General features: G+C 40.4%; 2 long non-coding RNA genes across 3 annotated transcripts in view; both read right to left on the reverse strand.

Moving 5' to 3' along the window:
• The window catches only part of LOC144588644 (uncharacterized), an 88206-nt gene that overhangs the window by 32187 nt on the left and 36606 nt on the right, over nucleotides 1–19413 (reverse strand). The window lies entirely within an intron of this gene.
• LOC144588645 (uncharacterized) lies at nucleotides 271–18368 on the reverse strand. 2 transcript variants are annotated; one of them, XR_013544284.1, is made up of 2 exons: nucleotides 2688–18368; nucleotides 271–2390 (listed from the first exon to the last, which is right to left on the reverse strand). It is a non-coding gene; the product is annotated as an uncharacterized LOC144588645 (long non-coding RNA). The 2 variants fall into 2 exon arrangements; XR_013544283.1 differs by having other exon boundaries at nucleotides 2506–18368.

Here is a 19413-nt window from a genome sequence, read left to right on the forward strand (position 1 = left end):
AATAAGTTCATTAACGGTACCAACATTTTGTCATCTTCCTATATTGTGGAGGTCCAACTAATACAATTAACAATGAACAGCTTTAAAATGGATCACTGGCATGGGGGCTTTAATCCTTTCATAGTAGGGCACTCTGCCCAGTGTAAACAAGCAGGCAGGGGGCCTGCGTTCTGGATCAGAACCACATGGGCTAAAGAATTACAGAACCCTTGCTATTGATCTATAGTGAGTCTCACAACTTCAGCTTATTTATTTTTAAATGTGTTTTAATTTTATTCGCAAAGGCTTTCACGGCCGGGATCTAATGGTTGTTGTGGGTTTTTCAGGCTCTTTGGCCATGTTCTGAAGGTTGTTCTTCCTAACGTTTCGACAGTCTCTGTGGCTGGCATCTTCAGAGGACATGTTTTAATTTTAATTAGTAAATATACCCAGTTTTGCTCAGGCTGGAAACCCATTCATTCCAACCCTATCCCAGTGTTCTATCTCTCTTCTTCACTTTATTTGTATTTATTTATTTATTTATTTATTTATTTATTTATTCATTCATTCATTCATTCATTCATTCATTCATTCATTTATTTACCGCCCATCTGGCAGCCAAGGCCACTCTGGGTGGTTTACAACAAATAACAAATAACAAAAAAAAAAACAGAGTAACAAAATAGCAAATAGTGGCATTAATACATAGGGGTGAAAATCAAATATCATAAAGTGCAGTGAGGATAAAATTATAATACAATAAATACAATTAAAAGCATAGAAGAAAATAAAAACATGGAGCATGGCAGTATGATACAAGTTATATTATTGGACACTATTGTATCAGAGTGTAGTTTATTCAGGGAAGGCCTGTCTAACTAGCCAGGTTTTGAGTAGCTTTTTGCATGTGTCCAATGAAGGGGCCAGGCAGACTTCAGGTGGAAGAGAGTTCCATAACTGTGGCTCTACCGCCGAGAAGGCCCGATTTCTAGTGGTTGTTTTCTGGGCCTCTCTCAGGGTCAGAACTCTCAGCCACCCTGCCTGCGAAGATCTTGTAGGACGGGCAGACCTAACAGGAAGGAGGCGCTCGGCCAGATAGGGCATTATAGGTTAGTACCATCCCCTTGAAACTGATACGGAAGTGAACAGGTAGCCACTTGTCCAACTTTACTCAGCCCAGTACTCACTATACTGGTGCCCCCTGTTTGGGAGTTTGGAGGCTTCAGTTCCACAATTACCTTCAAATTATTTAGAGTTATATCACATACACTAATGTTTTGAAATATTGATTACAATATATATTGTTGTGTGATAAGAGGGGGGGAATGGAATTCACAGATGACTGATTGCATTCATAACCAGTAATTAAGTATCTTGTAAGTATCATTTATATAACATATTTAATGAGTTCTCAGAATGCCTACAATCAGGTGCTACTAAAAGCTAGTTATCTCTGGGCTGAACTGAGGTGGAATTGATTTCAAGATATAACTAAACCAGTAATTAGAGCTGGAAAAGAAATTGTCTCTGTGTCTCATTTCTAATTCTCACCATTTCAGAAATATTTCAAGGCAACCTTTTTGATGTATTTACAAGATCTGTAGTTTGTCACCAGAGACGAAGGATCTTATAATTGAAATTTATCTGACATGCTTTACAAAATGGTCTGGAGTGCAAATGTTCATGCTTCTAATTCTTACTCTTCCAGATACCTTTCAAGACAAACTTTCCAAAACATTTGTAAGATTCTTACTGTTTTAGAGAAAAATACCTAGATAAGATAGCAGGTGCTATTTGAAACTTATAAGGAAAAGACTCCTTTGATAATGATTTTGCCTTGCTGATGACCAAGGAAGTAAGGGGTATGCAACAAATACAGGATACTGGACCAACATTTGATGTGGGATGGGAGGGTAGGGGGTCCTGCAAACCTTCAAATTAAAAACAACCTTTTGCCAGTCTAAATTAAAAGATTGCCTCTGCTGGGTATGCTGTGGTGATATGGTATAATTAATGTTCCATCTAACTATCACACAAAGAGATCTGTCTAGCTCAGTAGTTCACTGTTAAAAGACGGTCTCGTTGAAGGTGGCACCACCTCTATAGTTACGTAGTAAATCTGTTTAAATAGAAATGGTGTCAAGTAAGCACACAACACAAGATGATAGGCATCAGAAGAAGATTCCATATAGATAACAACAAGTGTATGAGGCAAAAGTGACATGAAAAATAGTGATGCTGAAATAAGCTTGCAGATCAGAGTCTGCTAATCAGTAATTTTGCCTACAACAATTAACCAAGAGAAGCCTGGCTGCCAGTGCTGACTGCATGAACTTGGGCCAGTTACTCTCTCTTAGCTTCAGGGATTATGGGAAGACAGAAGGGAAAACTTTGTACTCTGCCCTGATTGACTTGGAGGATAAGTGGGATAAAAAAATAACAATAAAATATGAATACGAATAAAAATTAAAATACACAGCACTGGGTTGCCTTTATGAGAATGATAAAGAAAAATGGGGTATTTACTGCGCTTAGCTTCCTTCTGCAAAGTTACATTTAGTCCTCTCTGTTGTGCATATGGAGACACAAAGAACCAGTGGGTTCTGGTAAGTTATTAAAATAACTAAAGCAATGGCAGAAATCCAGTTGTAACTTGCAACTAAAGTAGGCCCACTGGATCAATGGAACAAATGAAAGAATCGACTCACCACATCTCCATTAACTTAATCGGACTACATGAGTTACAGTTTACTACTGGATTTCAGCCAGCATGTCTTACACTCTTTGTAACCGTTGCTGTTTCAAGGAAATGGCATTCATTAGTTCATCTGGCATGAACTAATCTAAAAGCAGCATGTAAATATAGCTCTGCTTTACACAGTAGTAGGTGCTACATGTTTTGCATATTTTCATAGGGTCTTATATATTTGTAACAATTAGCATAGCTGAAATAGTTTGTACCACTCTGTTCTAAATGTTACAAGCTTCCTTTTCAGCTCCATCAGATGTGGAAGAAACACAGGCTCTCTTTGTTACAAAGCCAGTAACTTCCAGATCCAGTTTTTTTTTCCAGTTTTCAGAGATAATAAACTTAGAACTGCAGAGCTGTAAGGAACCCTATGGATTATCAAGTCCAACTCCCCCCTGAAAGGGAGGCACAATGGGGAATTGAATTCCTAACTGACCTAAACCACTGAGCTATCCAGCAGATGTCTGATAACATGGTGTGATCTTTTTGTAACAAAATTCATGTAGACTTACATCCAATAAAACCTGAGATAATTATTCTAGTCAGTCTAGACATTAGGTAGAATCAAGGTGTAAAATCTCCCCTCCAAACACACACTCCACCATGTTTTCATGCATTTTTCATCACTGCACTTAGTTTGGGGTATTATCCAATATATTTTACAAAACAATTTTTTGTGAAATATTTTAAATTTATCATCATTAGGCAACACTCCAAGAAAGGGGTGAATGGTCATAAAATTCCCTCTCTAGAAATACAAGAGAAATGTTTTTCTTCCACCTTTAATGATTTTCAAAAGCATAGCCATGTTAGTCTCTTGTAGCAGAACAATACAGTGGACCCTCTACTTAAGGAATTAATCCATATTGGAATGGTGGCTGCAGGTTGAAAAGTCTGTAGGTTGAGTCTCCATTGACTTACAATGGATTGAAAACCAATTAATCCATAACTGGCCATTTTTGTTCCATTTGGTTTTTTTCTAGTCTGTAGGTCGATTCTCCGGCTGCAAGTCGAACCTAAATTTTGTAGCCAGAGAAGTCTGTAACTTGAAAAGTTTGTAAGTTGAGCCGTCTGTAAGTCGAGGGTCCACTGTATGGACTCTGCTAGAACCTTTTAAAAAATCATATTTATTTTTATAAATGCTTGCATGAACTTTACCCATTCCATCAGTTCTGCATTTTGCCCCCATTTTGTCATAAATAGGGGGGAGGATTTCTACCACATGTCATATTTTTTCTGCAGCCTGCATTGAACTTATACCGTATTTTTCCATTTATAAGATGCCCTCCATTTATAGCATGCCCCCCAATTTTGACCCTTTTTTGAGTCCAAGTGCCCAAATCAGTGGGCACCATCTGGGTCAGCACATCCTCTGGAGGGTGGCCACAGGATGCCTTTTCCCCCTCCCCAAATATAGCCCTTTACCTAGACCTCCTACATTGCACCACACTCCACCCTGCTCTCTCTCTCTCCTGAAGTGTCGGAGTCACAGTCAATGAGCAGCAGCGATTTTGCCCCAAGGGGTGGCCGGGTGCAGCTCCTCATTCACCTCTGCCTCCTCATGCTGCTGCTGCTGTTGCATGTAAAAATGTGAGTAGATAAATAAGTACCACCCTGGTGGGAAGGTAACGGCGTTCTGAGTCTAGTTGCGCTGGCCACGTGACCATGGAAACTGTCTTCAGACAAACACTGGCTCTATGGCTTGGAGATGGGGATGAGCACCACGCCCTAGAGTCGGACTTGACTGGACTAAATGTCAAGGGGAACCTTAACCTTAGTGTCTTATACCCAGAAAAATACAGTACATGGGTTTGAACATGTTAATGAGTAATCTGGTGAGAAAAGCCAGATTACTCATAAACATGTTTAAATTTGCTTGTGGGTTGAAGTATAGGTTGCAGAGACAGTGTGAAATGTTATAGAAATCCTCCCTTCAGTCATAAGCAATGACAAAATTGATTTCACTTTAGGGACAAGATGTAAAGGGTTCCTGTCGGTACTACGAGAAGCCAAGATTCTGGCCTATTATCAACAAAGCCGCATGTTAGTGCCTGCACTTTAATCACTCCCAAGTGTCTAAAATGACTACAGATCTGTGGTTTGCTTATTATGATGTCCAAACCCAGAAATCTGGTTTGTCTCCACCCCCTGCCCCTAAACCAAGAGAAATAACCCACAACTCTTTAGTTCACTTCTATGGCCTGTTAGAGAAGAGAGAAGCCTGAATACCAATTTCAGACATTCTGTGAAGCCTACAGTTTGTTCAGCCCAACCTGGCAGAGCACATCACCCTGCTAACTGGCTGGGGTTCTTAGTTCAGACTCCTGCCTTAACCAGATGCACAAATCACTCACTATACTTAGAAACTTCACACTTGCTGTTTTTCTGTCTCTCTCAGAGCTTCAAGCTTTTTTCAACCTTTTTTTCCCCTTTCATTTTTCTCCCCCACCCCTCCGAATCCTTAAATCCTGGGGATGGTTCAGGGGAAGCAAAATGTATGTTTATTCACAGAGGCAATTTTTCCATGCAAGTAGAGTACATCGCCTGCAAAACTACAAATCAGTTCCATGTTTTTTCTTTTTTAACAGTCATGTTGCTATTTTGAAAGATGCGGAAAGCCCTTCCCCATATTTCTAATAACGCAGCATTTAATTCTTTCCCCAAAAGTCCTGTATGGGGTAGTGTGGGGAAGCATTCTGGGTAGAGCTACCTTTAAGATATTTAGGAGCATGTGCTGTATATTAAAGTATTTAATGTATCTGGAAGTCTCAAGCAACTGTGACCTTCACACCAATAAATGTATATCTGATCATGGAATAATTGCTTCGATCAATAGAAAAATATTACTTGATTTAGGGGGCATGTTTTTGTTGTTTTGTTATGCATATAGATGTGCACATGTATTTTTGTTGTTGTTGTTAATAAAAAATATTGTTTTCAGACAGGTTTCAGTCAAGAAATCTATATCTACATATATCTGTATCTATATTTATATCTATATCAGTGATGGCAAAATAAATTTAAAATAAGTTAAAATGTAATATTAAAGAGAATGGTTTGATTTTTTGCTGCGTTGTCAATTTATTATTGTATCTAGCATGGCAGCATGGCAGGATAATAAGACAAGAATAGAACAGAGATGGGCACAAACTGGAAAATTAGCAGCTTATGATGTTTCGTGGCTACCCACAAACCATGAACTAACACGTACCCTCCAAAAAATCAACCAGTTTGCGGTTTGTTTTTTGAGTTCACACCTCTCTACTTTGTCTTGAAGCCGCTGCCGCTGCCATCCTGAGAGACAGCTGGCCATGGTCCTTGCACGGAAGCCTGGCCGGCTGTCTGTACCCATGCACCCACCCGTCAACTGAGTGGTGGGCACATGTGAACAGGAAACAGGCTGGGCTTCTTGCATGAAAGCCAATCGCCGGAGAGGATTCTGGGGGTGTGATCAGATGGCTGCAAAGGCAGGTGTCTGATCTCCCTTAAAACAATTCTCGTGACTGCTGGGGAATCAGTCCAGCCAATCCCCCCAAAGTAGAAGCACTTTATAAGCAATCTCGACTGTGATCTGCTTCCCCTTATGGTCACATTTTGTTATTCATTACAAGCAGTGACCAGTGCACACTGCCATAGCAACCCCTGCAGCCAAACAAAGTAAGGAGCTTTTGCTCGGTGGTTTGTTTATTGTGCTACCTTGAAGACACAGGTGCTATGATCTAATAAAAAATGAAGACGAGACCCTGGGTTCTTTCATTTGTTTGTTGGAAGAGAATCAAACCAGAAAGACTACACCCATATTTGGACAATGTGCTAAGCAAACAACAGACAAAACTCCATTGTTTGCTCAGGATTGCTTGGGAGTGTGCACCAGTGTGTTGCCCATAACTAATAAACTCGGTTATAGACACTGTGTTGTGTAGTTATAGAGATTATATTATGTGAATTAATAGGCTGGAGAGAAAGGGCAAGGAAAGGGCCACCACGCCTGTTTCTTTGGTTAGTCCCTTTAATTCACACAGTACGAGGCTATAATTTAAAAGGGATTCTGAAGATAAGGACAAGATAAAAAGAGGCCTGGAGATTGGAAGGTTGTTACAAAAAGTTCACATCAATACAAAAAAAGTCTGAAATCCAGTAGACTTTGATGTAGGAAAATGCAATAGCTGTATACACCTGGTAAACTAAGAGTGAACATGTGGCTCCTAGCAATTAAAAAAATAAGCAAATTAAATCTAATGTTTAATGCAATGACTTAGGGCTCATAGAAGGGTGGGAAGGGATCTTGGCGGTCTTCTAGTCCAACCCCCTGCCCAAGGCAGGAAACCTCATACCATCCCAGACCTCATACCACCCCAGACAGATGGCTGTCCAATCTTTTCTTGAAAACCTCTTAATTGTTTTTTTTAAAGGGATATTGGTAAATCAATAGCAGCAGCTGCAGCTACCACAGCCACAAACATTGCTCAGAAGGAGACAGCCTTTCCCACTCCCTTGTGGGTGAAAGAGAGCTTCAGCAGAGAAAGGGATATTTCCTGCTTTGAATTGTAAAGAAAGCAGTGTCGTATGAATGTCTTTTTCTTTTAAACCCTGCTCTTCACAATACTTTGCAAGTCTTTTAAAACCTGCTTCCTTCTCCCAAAGATCAGCAAAAGGGAAAAGAAAAATTAAAGCCAAGAACTGAGAGGGAGAGATGTGCAGGGAAATAAGGAAGGAGGAACAAGTAAGTTAAGGGGTTATACTAATTCTTTTCATTCTTATCTTATAGTGATATTTTTTTCAGCATTTATGTGATAAATGCTGAAAAAATTATATCACTATAAGAGAAGAATGAAAAGAATTGGTATAACTGGTATTCTTTTCATACATGTGGTCGAGCCCTTAGATAGGCTCTCCCACTATTTCCAATTTTAAAAAGTTTTTTCACAATCTGGTCTAATGTCTGACAAGTGCAAGGGGGTATTCTGTAATATATAGTGTACATCACATTTTAAAGACTCTCCTCAAAGGGGTCAGGACCCAACAACATTTCATTTATCTATTATTTATTATTAAAAGTATTTATTAATTGCTTCCTTACCCACCAGGGCTCTCAAAGCAATGGACAAGAAATCAGATCTTTAATCTCTAAGCACAGATTGAAAACTATTTCAAAAGCTACTTAAAAAAATAATGACCATACAAAAATAGCATTTTTGGGGCAAAACAATCATTCAGCAAGAGAGGTGCTAAATGGATTTCTCTTGGGAGGGAGTTCTACAATCAAAGTGTGGCAAAAGGGAGGGTATTGTTAAATCATGCATTGTGGGATATCTCAGTGTTCGGATATCCTGCTGTGGAGCTAGAGGTTGGGAGTTCAATTCCCTATTCTGCTTCCTTGATAGGGGCTAGACTTGATGATCCTTCACATTCCTCCCAGCTCTGCAGTTCAAAGACAATGATGATGATGAACTCATCCACATAGTCTCTTGGGATGGTGGACACCCAATAGAGCTTTTGTGCCAAAGGTCTCAAATTCTGGTTAGGGAGGAAAACGTGGGAGGAAAAGGTCTGACAAACATCTTGGCTCCATGTCATGAAGTATTTTGTAGGGCAAAAACAGAAATATAGTCTGAGCTTGGAAATAAATGGAGTCCAATGCTGTTTTTTGTTTGTTTGTTTCTTTTTGGAAACTTGTAACATACAATCTCTAAAACACACACCAGGCAGTCTGGCCATTCCATTTTGCGCTAACTGTATGTTCCAAATACTGTGGTGCCTCGCCTGACGAGGATAGTTCATTCTATTGAAATCGCTGTACAGCGAAATCCTCGTCAAGCAAAATGAAAAAGCCCATTGAAACCAGTTCAATGCGTTCCAATGGGCTAAATACCTCAGCGTCCAGCAAATATCCTCCATAGGGGAGGCCATTTTCGGTGCCTGTAAAGCGAGGAATCCATTCTGAAAACACAGCAGGGAGCCATTTTCCACAGTGGGCGGCCATTTTAGAGCCGCCGATCAGCTGTTTCTAAATTGTTGTTTAGCGAAAAATCGGTTCCTGAAGCAGGGAACCGATCATCTTTAAGCGAAATTTCTCTATCTAAATATAATTTTGCAATCGCAAAAACTTCATCGTCAAGCAGTTTTGTTGTTTAATGAGGTAATTGTTAAGCGAGGCACCACTGTACAGCCATCTGCACATAACTCACATTCAAGCAGTATAAAGAAGATGTAATGAAAACAAAGTAAAGTATGCTTCTTATATACCACCCATAATGCTTGAAGCACACTCTGGGCAGTTTAAAATTTAATTATGCAGGTGACGCATTGGCCCTCCAGAGAGTTGTGTACTCAATTTACTGACCTCAGAAGGCTCGAAGGCTAAGTCAACCTTAAGTTAGCTACCTGAGCCCCTTGGGATTGAACTCAGGTTGTCAGCAAAATCTTGGCTGCACTACTGCAGTTTAACCACTGCACCAACAAGGATCACAGGGGTCCAAGTGGTACACCACATAAAATCAGGCAAAGGCACTTCTGGCCACAAAAGCCACATGGAAAAGGAGGTTTGATGTACTCCCTGCTTGATCAGAGCAAAGTTCTCTAGCCAAGTTATTACGTACATTTGCTTTACTCCATCTACTTATCATCTGAATTACTAGGGTTAAATGCTCCTGTTTTTGTCTCTTTAACAAGCAAGCCAAAAGGCACAAGTGGGTCTGTTTTGTGAGAAACAGTTTGCAGCAAAGTTAAGTTTTAGCAAAATTCAGTGTTATCTGCATAATCTTCTTAGAGATCAGAACTATTCTGAATTCAGGTGGATCCATAAAATGGCACAAATCGCAGTTAAGCAGCACTTGGTGTTCTGTTTTTCTTCCATTCCAAAGTGTCTCTGCTTTTCCCCCTGACTTGTTACTGGTGAATTCTGATAAAAATTTCTGTCTTTAGAAAAAGCCTAGAGCTCTTTAAAAAATGGCAGATATATCTAGCTATGACACTTGGGGACCTCTAAACCAAGCTGATACACAAAATGGACAACAAACAAGAACACAAACATATACAAACCTTCTAGCCATACTGGCTAAAGGATTCAGGGAGCTTTATCCAAACAAAAATTAACTTTTACAAACTCCACAGAAAAAAGAAAGTTCTTTGTTATGGAGTACATAATCCGATGGAGATGTACTGCAGAAGAGTTCATGCCACACCTGCCACATGGAACATCTCCAGGTCTGAATCCCAAGGATCCTTTTGCTCAGGCTAATATATCGTGCACCACACCCAGAAGGTTCTAGAAACAGGAAAATATACCATCTTTATATGATGGCAAAAATATCCCTTGCTAGGATTGGCAAACCATGCTCTTGTGCCCATGACGAAGCACAGCCACGGATGAGAGTGCCGTTGGGTGGGGGTGGGGACCATCCTTCCCACTGAGTTTCTAAAGAAGTCAAAGCTTTTGCAAAGACACTTGGTTATGTTGAAACTGGTGAAGAACAAAAAAGGCTGTTTACTTTTCCCTGCAAGGAACAGCAGGCATGAACTTAAGATGTTTACTCAGGTGGGTTTTTTTGTTTGTTAGAATGGAGAACCTTTTAAGCTGAATTCCAGTTCCTCTCTTTCATGTTTTTGGTACAAACCAAGAAGGCAATAGTTCAATTTTAAGTGTGTTTACTCAGAATAAAGTTACTCATTGGGACTTCCTGCCTCATAGGTGGGTTTGAGATCGCAACTGAATGCTAAATGTTGATGCAATCCCAAACATCGCTAATTACAGAGGGCTCTCAACTAGATTCAGTGACATTTATTTTTACGCAATTCTTAGAATTGTAAAGTGGGCTTATCAAAGAGTATCATCTGGGAAGAGCAACATAAGGTGTAAAAGATAGGACATAGAGAACATAATATTTCCAGAAAGTTAGAAGTGGAATAAGAGAGTCATCTGCCCGTGCTGTGCAAATACTTGTTGTGTGTCAGTTTTGTATTCTATTTGTATGGAAGCAATGGCACATGTATTTTACCAGAAAGAATAGCAAAACAAAAAGTGTAGTGGTGTGGAAGAAGGGTCTTCCAGGAGAACACATCTGTTTTATAAGAATTTTAGTGTCTGCCAAGAATTTATTCATTCTACAGTACTTCTCAGTGGAAGACCTATCATGTCCTGAACATCCCTTAAACATTCATAAGCTCTGCCTGACAGCAACAGATGAGAAACTCCACTCAGCTAACATATTTTCAAGTGTATTAATAGTGAAATACATTGTCCACTATGCAGTTTGCCTCTAACTTTTTAAGAAATTGATCTCTGTACAGTGATGAATTGTGGATATACTGTATATGGACAGGTCACTTATGAAATGCACTTTGACTTAGGTTAAAACAGCATACTTTCAATCTACACTTAAAATACAAACAATTGTTTGGTATTTTGACCTTGACATGGAGACATTAAAGTAACCTTGCTTTCCTGCAAGCTATTTATTCTAGGAGCAAAGTACAACCTACATCTCACCAGTTTCCATTCACTAGCTGCTGAGCGATGCGGACTCCCACCATTCCAAATTCCTAAGTACTACACAGCTCTGGCTCTTGTCAAGGTAATTTCAGCAAGGTGCCTCGGGGCATATCAGCTCTGGAAACTAACATGTTTTACTTCCTGGATTTTTTTGCAAGCAGCATTTTGCCCCCAGCTCCTTTGAACTTCATACATTTGCTCAAAGGCAATGAAAGATTTCAAGAGAACAAAGTAAACTACTAACCTTTCGAATGAAAAGAAACACACAACATGCAAGTACATTGTTGTTTGTATTTTATTTCTGGTTTGGAAAAATGTTGCCTTCCTCAGCATACCCCCTATGGAACAGTGTTTATCATTTTTTTTCCATGCTGGAGGAGATTCTGAAGGCATGTGGTACAAGTCTCCTCTTGATGTTAAACAGGCCTGGCCTTGTAAGCCACATGAATAGGGGACCATGGGAGGGATGATCTGTAAGCCAGGTCATAGTAGGGTTACTTCATTGCTTAAGCAAAAAGGTCACAACAACAAAAACCAATGAAGTAAACCAAGAGGAATGCCTAATATAGACACACACACTTGCAGTCCACAGCAGGAGTGGGAACTTTTGGAAGGGGCTCTGAGGGCTGAATTTCAGAGGTGATGAGACTAAAGGCATAGAGTGGGGAACAGTGACAAAGTAGATAAAACCAAAGCAAACAACTGGCGCCCATTCAGTCCAGATTTCAATTCCACGCACATATGCTCAGATGTAAGCTTCTGCGAAACACCTTCCTTGTCTGCAAAGCATGGTTCCATTCTACCCAACAGCTCTCCTGACGACAAAGGACGGGTCATTTCTTTAAACACCTCCAAAATGAGAAGACGCTTGCAGCCTAGCTGCATCCAGTCTGTGCACCAGAGTCTCCCTGATTGATAGGATACTTATCAAAAAACATTTGTCTCAAGAATGGACATAGCAAACGCTCCTGCTCTCCATGGGACAAAGGAAAACAAATCTCATTACAGCAAAGCTAACCTAAAATCTTAAAAGATGACGCTGTTAAGGTGCTACACTCAATATGCCAGCAAGTTCAGAAAACTCAGCAGTGGCCAGAGGATTGGAAAAGATCAGTCTACATCCCAATCCCAAAGAAGGGAAGTGCAAAATAAGTTTTTTTATTTCCCAAAAATCCATCAGCCTTATGTGGCATAGCTCTGAAGACTCAGTTTCCGCTACACAGTTGAACAAATGCTCAATACTGTATAAACAGCTCCAATGTGTGATTTGAAGCCAAACACATAGCAGGTTGCTAAAACAACTTCCTAAAATATTTGTAGTTTTGATAAGATATAAGTAGAGAGAAAATGTTGACACTCAAATTTACTCCACCTCCACACTGGGTAATTAATTTCTTAATATATTTCTTAACTAATGTTTTGGTTGACCTAAGCTCCAGTATCTTGCATTCTGAAAGTTAATTCTCAGTGTCTTTATATTATTTTCAGATTGGATTTTCTAATTACTCCTTGGCTTGTTCCAGAAAATACTTTTCAGCAACATGTTCTTATCTTTATTTTGTTTTCCAAAGATACTGGTGTCTATCTTGCTTCTTCTTTAGCACTTGCAGTGTCCGGTTCTAGTTCCCCCAATACACACTTTCAGCTCCGTCAGGAGACTGGGAGAGAAACTTCATACACCCTTCAAGGATGAAAAGACCAAATCCACAGCTTTCTCTCAACCAAAGACATGGACTAAGGATCTAGCAGTCACAGCAGGAATGCTCTGTTTTCCTCTTTCAGGAACTGTCCCCCACAAATAATCAGAATGATAAATGTATTCAGCCTATTCATCACATATATGGTGTTTTTAGCTACTAGGAGAAAGAGCAAGAAATAAGTAGAATCAATGTGGAGTGAGTGTGGTATTTTGCAACCATTTTCAAGGGGTTGCTGAATAATCATTTAACTGGAGGTGTGACACTCCTCCCCACAACTTTTGCAATCCTGAATGTAATCAATAGCACCATTTTATTATACTCATTTTTTGCTATAGTATTTCGCCACCACTGGACAAAACAGCAGTTGTGTTTTGATGTCAAGTAGAAATAGGAGGTTCTAACATCTTCCTGAATGTGAGAGAATAGGAAGACAATATATACAAACCCAAGCTTCAGTTCACATGCTCCACTGCATATGTTCATAAAAATGTCTTATTTAAACCATAGTTTGTTTTTACATCTGGGTCAGTAAGTTAGTCATTCTGTGCTATCCTAATGTTTTGAATAAAGCAACTACAGTACCTAGTTAGATTAATTAGCAACTTGAAAATGCATGCATATATATGTATGATGTGCACATTTAATGAGGCTGCTTTACACCATGGAAAATGTTACTAGAATTATATGAAATTGGTACAGTATATCAGCCGAATATTTCACAATTACAATCTTTAAAAGTTCGACCTCATGAAATTGTCACATCAGTAATGGTATTAGATGTGATAATAGATTGGGTTAACAACTGCTCAAATATAGAGGCAGAGTCCTTATCTGAAGAACAAACTGGATTTCCCAAAAGATACATTACATGTTATACGTATAACGAAGACTATGTATTTATTGCAGTTAAAACTATGGCCTTATCCTTCTGTGATCCTGTTGTACAAGCTTAGCTCCTGACTCTAGAAAAAAAAGACCATGGAGGAAGAAACAGTGCAGCATGCTTGGGACAATCAGAACAGAATCACCTGAGTGAAGAGCAGCGGGAATTGGGGCAAAGACATGCTGAAACTTGCAAGGCTCAATGTGATTATGACGTAAGTGGATGAGAATCAGTTTATTTACTGCAAGTGACAGAATTGTGATCACTACTTTAATACCAGAAGGAATGAAGAGGTGAAATTGTAATGACTTAAGTCATCATGACTCCCAGTTTCTCCAGTATCAGTCTTTGTGGGTGACTGAATAAACCATCTCATGATTCACTGATGTGTAATGAAGGGCATATATGTGTGTGCATGCACATATGCATTCATCCACATTACAAGATGTTCTGATAAAGTAAAAATCTCTTGCATTTGAGCTCATTACTGTTCAAGATTAATGTAATAGCACAAACACAAGAATAAACACCTGCTTTTTTTACTACTATGTGAATATCTTAACAATTTTCATATGTTGCCTGTTTCCATTAATTTCCATGGTGTTTCTTACTGATATCCAAAAACTGGGGCAAAAAGGGGACACAGAAATTTATTCTCAGGAAAGAGAAAAGGATGATAGCACCAATGATGCCAGGGATTTACTAACCAATTTTTCACCTAACTAGAATTAAATAGTGTGTACCTTCCTACAAAGCATATCTGAAGCTCACAGAGAACACATCAAGATATGGGAAGTTCCAGCCTTATGTAGTCCAAACCAGCACGTATGTAAATAAATTGGACAATTCTGACATGCACAAGTATGTGGAAATGTGTTTTTTGCAGGTGAAAGTGTGATGCTCTAGAAAGATCCTGCACTTAAGGTGATGTGCAAGTACAAAAGTTCTGTAAGGGCTTTTTAGCTCTCTACTCCTGCACTCAAGTCATTTATCTTGCACTGTAGTGATCTATTTACCTCTGTACAGTTATTACATGACAAAATGATACAAAGAATACATACAGCTCTGCATCTATTGCTGGCAATTTTCTTCATCTCCATTAAGCAGCATGTAATCATAGCTAGTACAGAGCAGTGGATGGAAAGATGGACACAAGAGACTTGCTTGGCCATGGAAAATCACTAGGGTGGGAGCGGCACTGGTAAAACCACTCATTAAATATACTGCTCAAATTGAAAGCCTTATTAGGGTCACTGTTAAGTCAGATGGAATGTGAATCATTGCACTCACAGCAAGACCAACATATAGACAAACGCATTAATAAGAAAGCAAACAGAAAGCAGTTTTGTGAGTCGAGAATAGAAAGCTCAAATTTTCCAATTCATTTTTCTTTCTTTTTTTAGGATCATTGAGACCAAAAAAAGTATGATTGTTCCCCTGTTGTTAAAAATACATAAAATGCAGTAGTTACTTGAGCTTGTCTCCAATCTTAACCAAATGTTCTCTCTTGAACAATGGAGAGCAATGGTAAAGAGAAAAGTCTTTATCTTAGCAAAACTGGGCGCAATTTTGTTTATGACACCTTAGTAGTAAAAACCTACAAGACTCAACCTAGTAGTATTTCTCTCCCCATTCCATCTTAAGACTCTGCCCATGCAGACTTCATGATTTCAGCATCCAGTCCACTTTTCCACCTTCTCTTCCTCTCATTCTTCCACTTTGGTAGCATCTTGCCTAGTCATTGTTCCATCACCAAAAAAGGGGGAACATGGAGGATAGGGAGCACCAAAAAGGAGATCATTCATCACCAGAACAAGAGGAAGCATTTCTGCATTTGGTTTGCACATGCTAATTTAAGCAAAGATATGCAAATATAGTCTAATTGTACAAAATTACAGTAGTGTGAGTAAAAACACAATAAAAAGGCATAAGATTTTAGACCTTCTTCCATTACCCATGCATGGCAGATGGCCAGCACTACAACCAGCCTCATGAGAAGAGGAGGAAACTGGCAGAGAAGGTATGATGGTAGTGGGTAGAAGCAGCCGTGGCATCTGCACACACTTCTGGGAGACGAGCAACAGCAGTGAAAGTGCAAACTGCATTGTTCTGGTGGTTGGTCACCACTATCTCATGTTGCATGGGTAAAAAAAAAATTAGAGGAAGAGGGTGGCAGGCAGGTATGGCAACTGCCGGTTGCACTAAATACAAAGAAAAGGCTGCAGGGCTGGAGGTCTCTTGCTGCTCTGCACCATGTTGATTGCACAGCCTACTGGTTTCTTGGCCAGCTGTTTCAATAATGGCAGGCTCCAATAATGCCATGGCACAGCAGTGCAGTGGCATACAGCAGAGCAGTAAGGACCATCTGGTGGTGGCAAAGACATTCCCTATGGCCAGCTCTACAGAAAGCTAGTGTTTTTTTCTTCAAGGCTTGCTCTGCAACCTACACCACTACTTCTTCTCCTTCTCTTCCCAGCAGCACTCGTCCTGGTCATAGTAAAGTCAAGGCCAACAGCTGGTCCAGGTCATAATGAAGGACAGTGTGGTCCCAACCCAACCAATGACCACCGTAATCTTGCCTAATTAAAGGATTTGCAGATCTCGGAAGACCACTGCAATTTTATGTATGTTTGGTTGGCACTAATAAAGATCTACAGCCTAAATGTGGCTTTTGGGTTAATCTGGAAGAGCTCACTATTTTTTACATTTTCAGGTTGGGAGCAGATGATGATCCAAGAGCAATTTTTGAGCAAGAAAGTAAAGTTCAACTAATTTCTGTCTAATAGTCAAAGCACCTCTGCAGTAATTTTTACATTAGGCTATCCTCTGTTCTGCTACTCCAAACCTGAGCAATCTAAGTTGGTGCAGATAAGTTATTTATTATTTCATTTATATACCACTTTTCTCCCATCAAGGGATCAAAGGCAGGAAAAAAGAAATAATTTCATATTGTTTGCTCCTGTATTCCGGGCCTGGAAAAGTACTCATAAATAATTATAGTAATAGGAGGTAATGTCTAAAAAAGTCATTTTGCAAGTCTGCTGCTGACCAGATGCTCCAGACAATTTCATTTTTTAAACCGTAGTCTTCCAAGTTTTTAAATGATAGTAATGTTGGCAGAAATAGAAAATCATAGTTATAAGAAGGAAAAGAAAATCATCTGGTCAAAATTGTCCACATCTAATATTTCTTAAAGATTAAACTAGATAAATAACCTAAATACATCATATGGCAAACAGAAAGGAGGTACAGTATGAAGTAACAACACCGTAGCAGAAATGATAACAAGCAAGGAACAGATAAGATGATTCATTCAATTAGTTGGGGCACAAATGATCCTGAACCTAGGAGTGGTGCTTGACACAAAAGGGACTCAGCTTAGGAGAGGCTGGTCAGATGGTTATTAAGCTAATAGTTAATATTTAAAAGGTGGTTATTAGAAATGGGGATAGATGATAAACTAGAAGTTCCCTTAGTTCAGGAAAAGATGTCTGAAATCAAAAAATTATTTATTTTCTGTGTTCTTGTTAAAACTTAGGCTAACCCAAAATAACAGGGTTGTGGGACTCAATCCAAAAACAGTCAGCCACAAATGACAGGCTAGTATTTAATAAAAATTCCAGATGACATTTACTATGCAATAGCAGTTCAGGCATAGAAAATGTGCAGCTCTAACTGACCCTATGGGCTGAATGCACGTAGGTTGGAAAATATTTCTGTTTCCATTCATCAGCTCTTTGGTTGAATGATATTCCTTATATGGATCATGTCCCTTTTGGAAAATTATCCTTGATATATACCGTATTTCTCGCTCCATAAGACGCACCTCTCCATAAGACGTACCAAATTTTTAGGAGAAGAAAACAGGAAAAAAGTAATCTGTTTTCTTCTCCTAAAAATTTGGTGAGCCTTATGGAGAGGTTCGTCTTATGGAACACATCCTAGGACCCTTTGGAGACTCACCCTGCCCCCCCCAGGAGTCAGAGGGGGCGAAATCACCACCTTCTGGGACTCTTCTGAAGCTTGCAAAGCCTCAAAAGAGTCCCAGAAGGTGGCGGTTTTGCCCCTGCTGGCCCCATGGGGGGTGGGGGGAGCCTCCCAAGGGTCCTGGAAGGAAGACTCGGACCCTTGGGAGGCTCCCCCACCCCACCCCACCCCCACGGGGCCAGAGGGGGCAAAATCGCCACATTCAGGGACTCTTCTGAAGCTTGCCAAGCCTCAAAAGAGTCCCAGAAGGTGGCGGTTTTGCCTGTGCTGGCCCCATGGGGAGGTGGGGGGAGTGTTGCAAGGATCCGAGTGAGCCTTCCAGGACCCTTGTGACACTCCCCCACCCCCCACCCCCCACGGACCCAGCGTGGGTGAAATCACCAGCTTCCTGGACCTTTTGTGAGGCTCAAAAGCCTCACAAAAGGTCCTGGAAGATCGCAATTTCACCCGCGCTGGCCGTGTGGGGGTGGGGGAGCGACACAAGGGTCCTGGAAGACTCACTCGGACCCTTGGGAGACTCCCCCCACGGGGCCAGTGAGGGCGAAATCGCCACCTTCGCTCCATAAGATGCACAGACTCCCCCCCACTTTTTTGGGGGGGGAAGTGCGTCTTATGGAGCAAAAATACGGTATTTACTGAGCTTGATTCAGCTGTTGATTCATAGTACAATCCATGTGTTGATTTCTTCTGGAAAAGATAAATTACAGGTAAATCTTTTTATAAATACGTCTCTATTTACCCATGTGATAATTCAATACATATTTATATATATGCAAAATAACAAGAATGATTATTTATAACACCAGTGTTACATACAGCACTGATGTTACCTGTCTGTCATGGGTTTGGAGGGAAAGTTCCATCCTATGGGGAGTGGAAGGCGGGACATCAGGAGGAGGGGCTGTACTATATATATATGTGAAGCCTGTGTGGTGAAGTTTAGCAGACGCTGGGATGTGACGAAGCAGCAGCTGGGAAGAAGAAGCTGGTGTGGGAGTCTGTGTGTCAGACAGGGTACTACTGTGTGTCAGTACCAACCTGATAGGTTCAGGTGTCTGTTGGTTAGCCAGAACTGATAGGTTCAGGGTCTGTGCTTCAAGTTAAGGGTTCTGTGTGAACCAAACTGTGTGTATGTATGAGTGAAACTAAGCCACGTTACTATATCTTATTCACCTGAGCATTTTATTTTCCCTGAGTGTTGTTTTAAATAAACCTTATTCTTTTATTTGTTGAAAATCCATCCCTGGTCTGTGTGACTTCTTATAGGGAATGGTTGGTGGCAGCTTAGTTAACGTGTGGCAGATCCCAGTAGGTCTGGGTTTGTCACATTGATTGGTGTCCAGCGTGTGGGATACGACTGGTCCAGTTGTCCAGTGGTCCAGCAAAGCCTTGGCAAGTGTGCCCAGAGCAAGGGGGGTCTAGTCAGGGACAATCTGAGAGCACGTAGGTAATCTTCTAGGTGTGCCTCACGGGGGGGTGCACTAGTAGAAGAACGTGTAACCTCAGATTGGGGGCTAGATTAGGGAGCTCTGAGGCAGCCTGTTTTGGCGGGAAAAAGCTGAGGCAAAACTGTGAAATAGCAGTGAGTTAGCTTGTCTGCTGAGAGGCCCAGCAGAGGGGGGTA

The sequence above is a fragment of the Pogona vitticeps genome, chromosome 4, assembly GCF_051106095.1.
Source record: "Pogona vitticeps strain Pit_001003342236 chromosome 4, PviZW2.1, whole genome shotgun sequence".
NCBI lineage: Eukaryota > Metazoa > Chordata > Lepidosauria > Squamata > Agamidae > Pogona > Pogona vitticeps.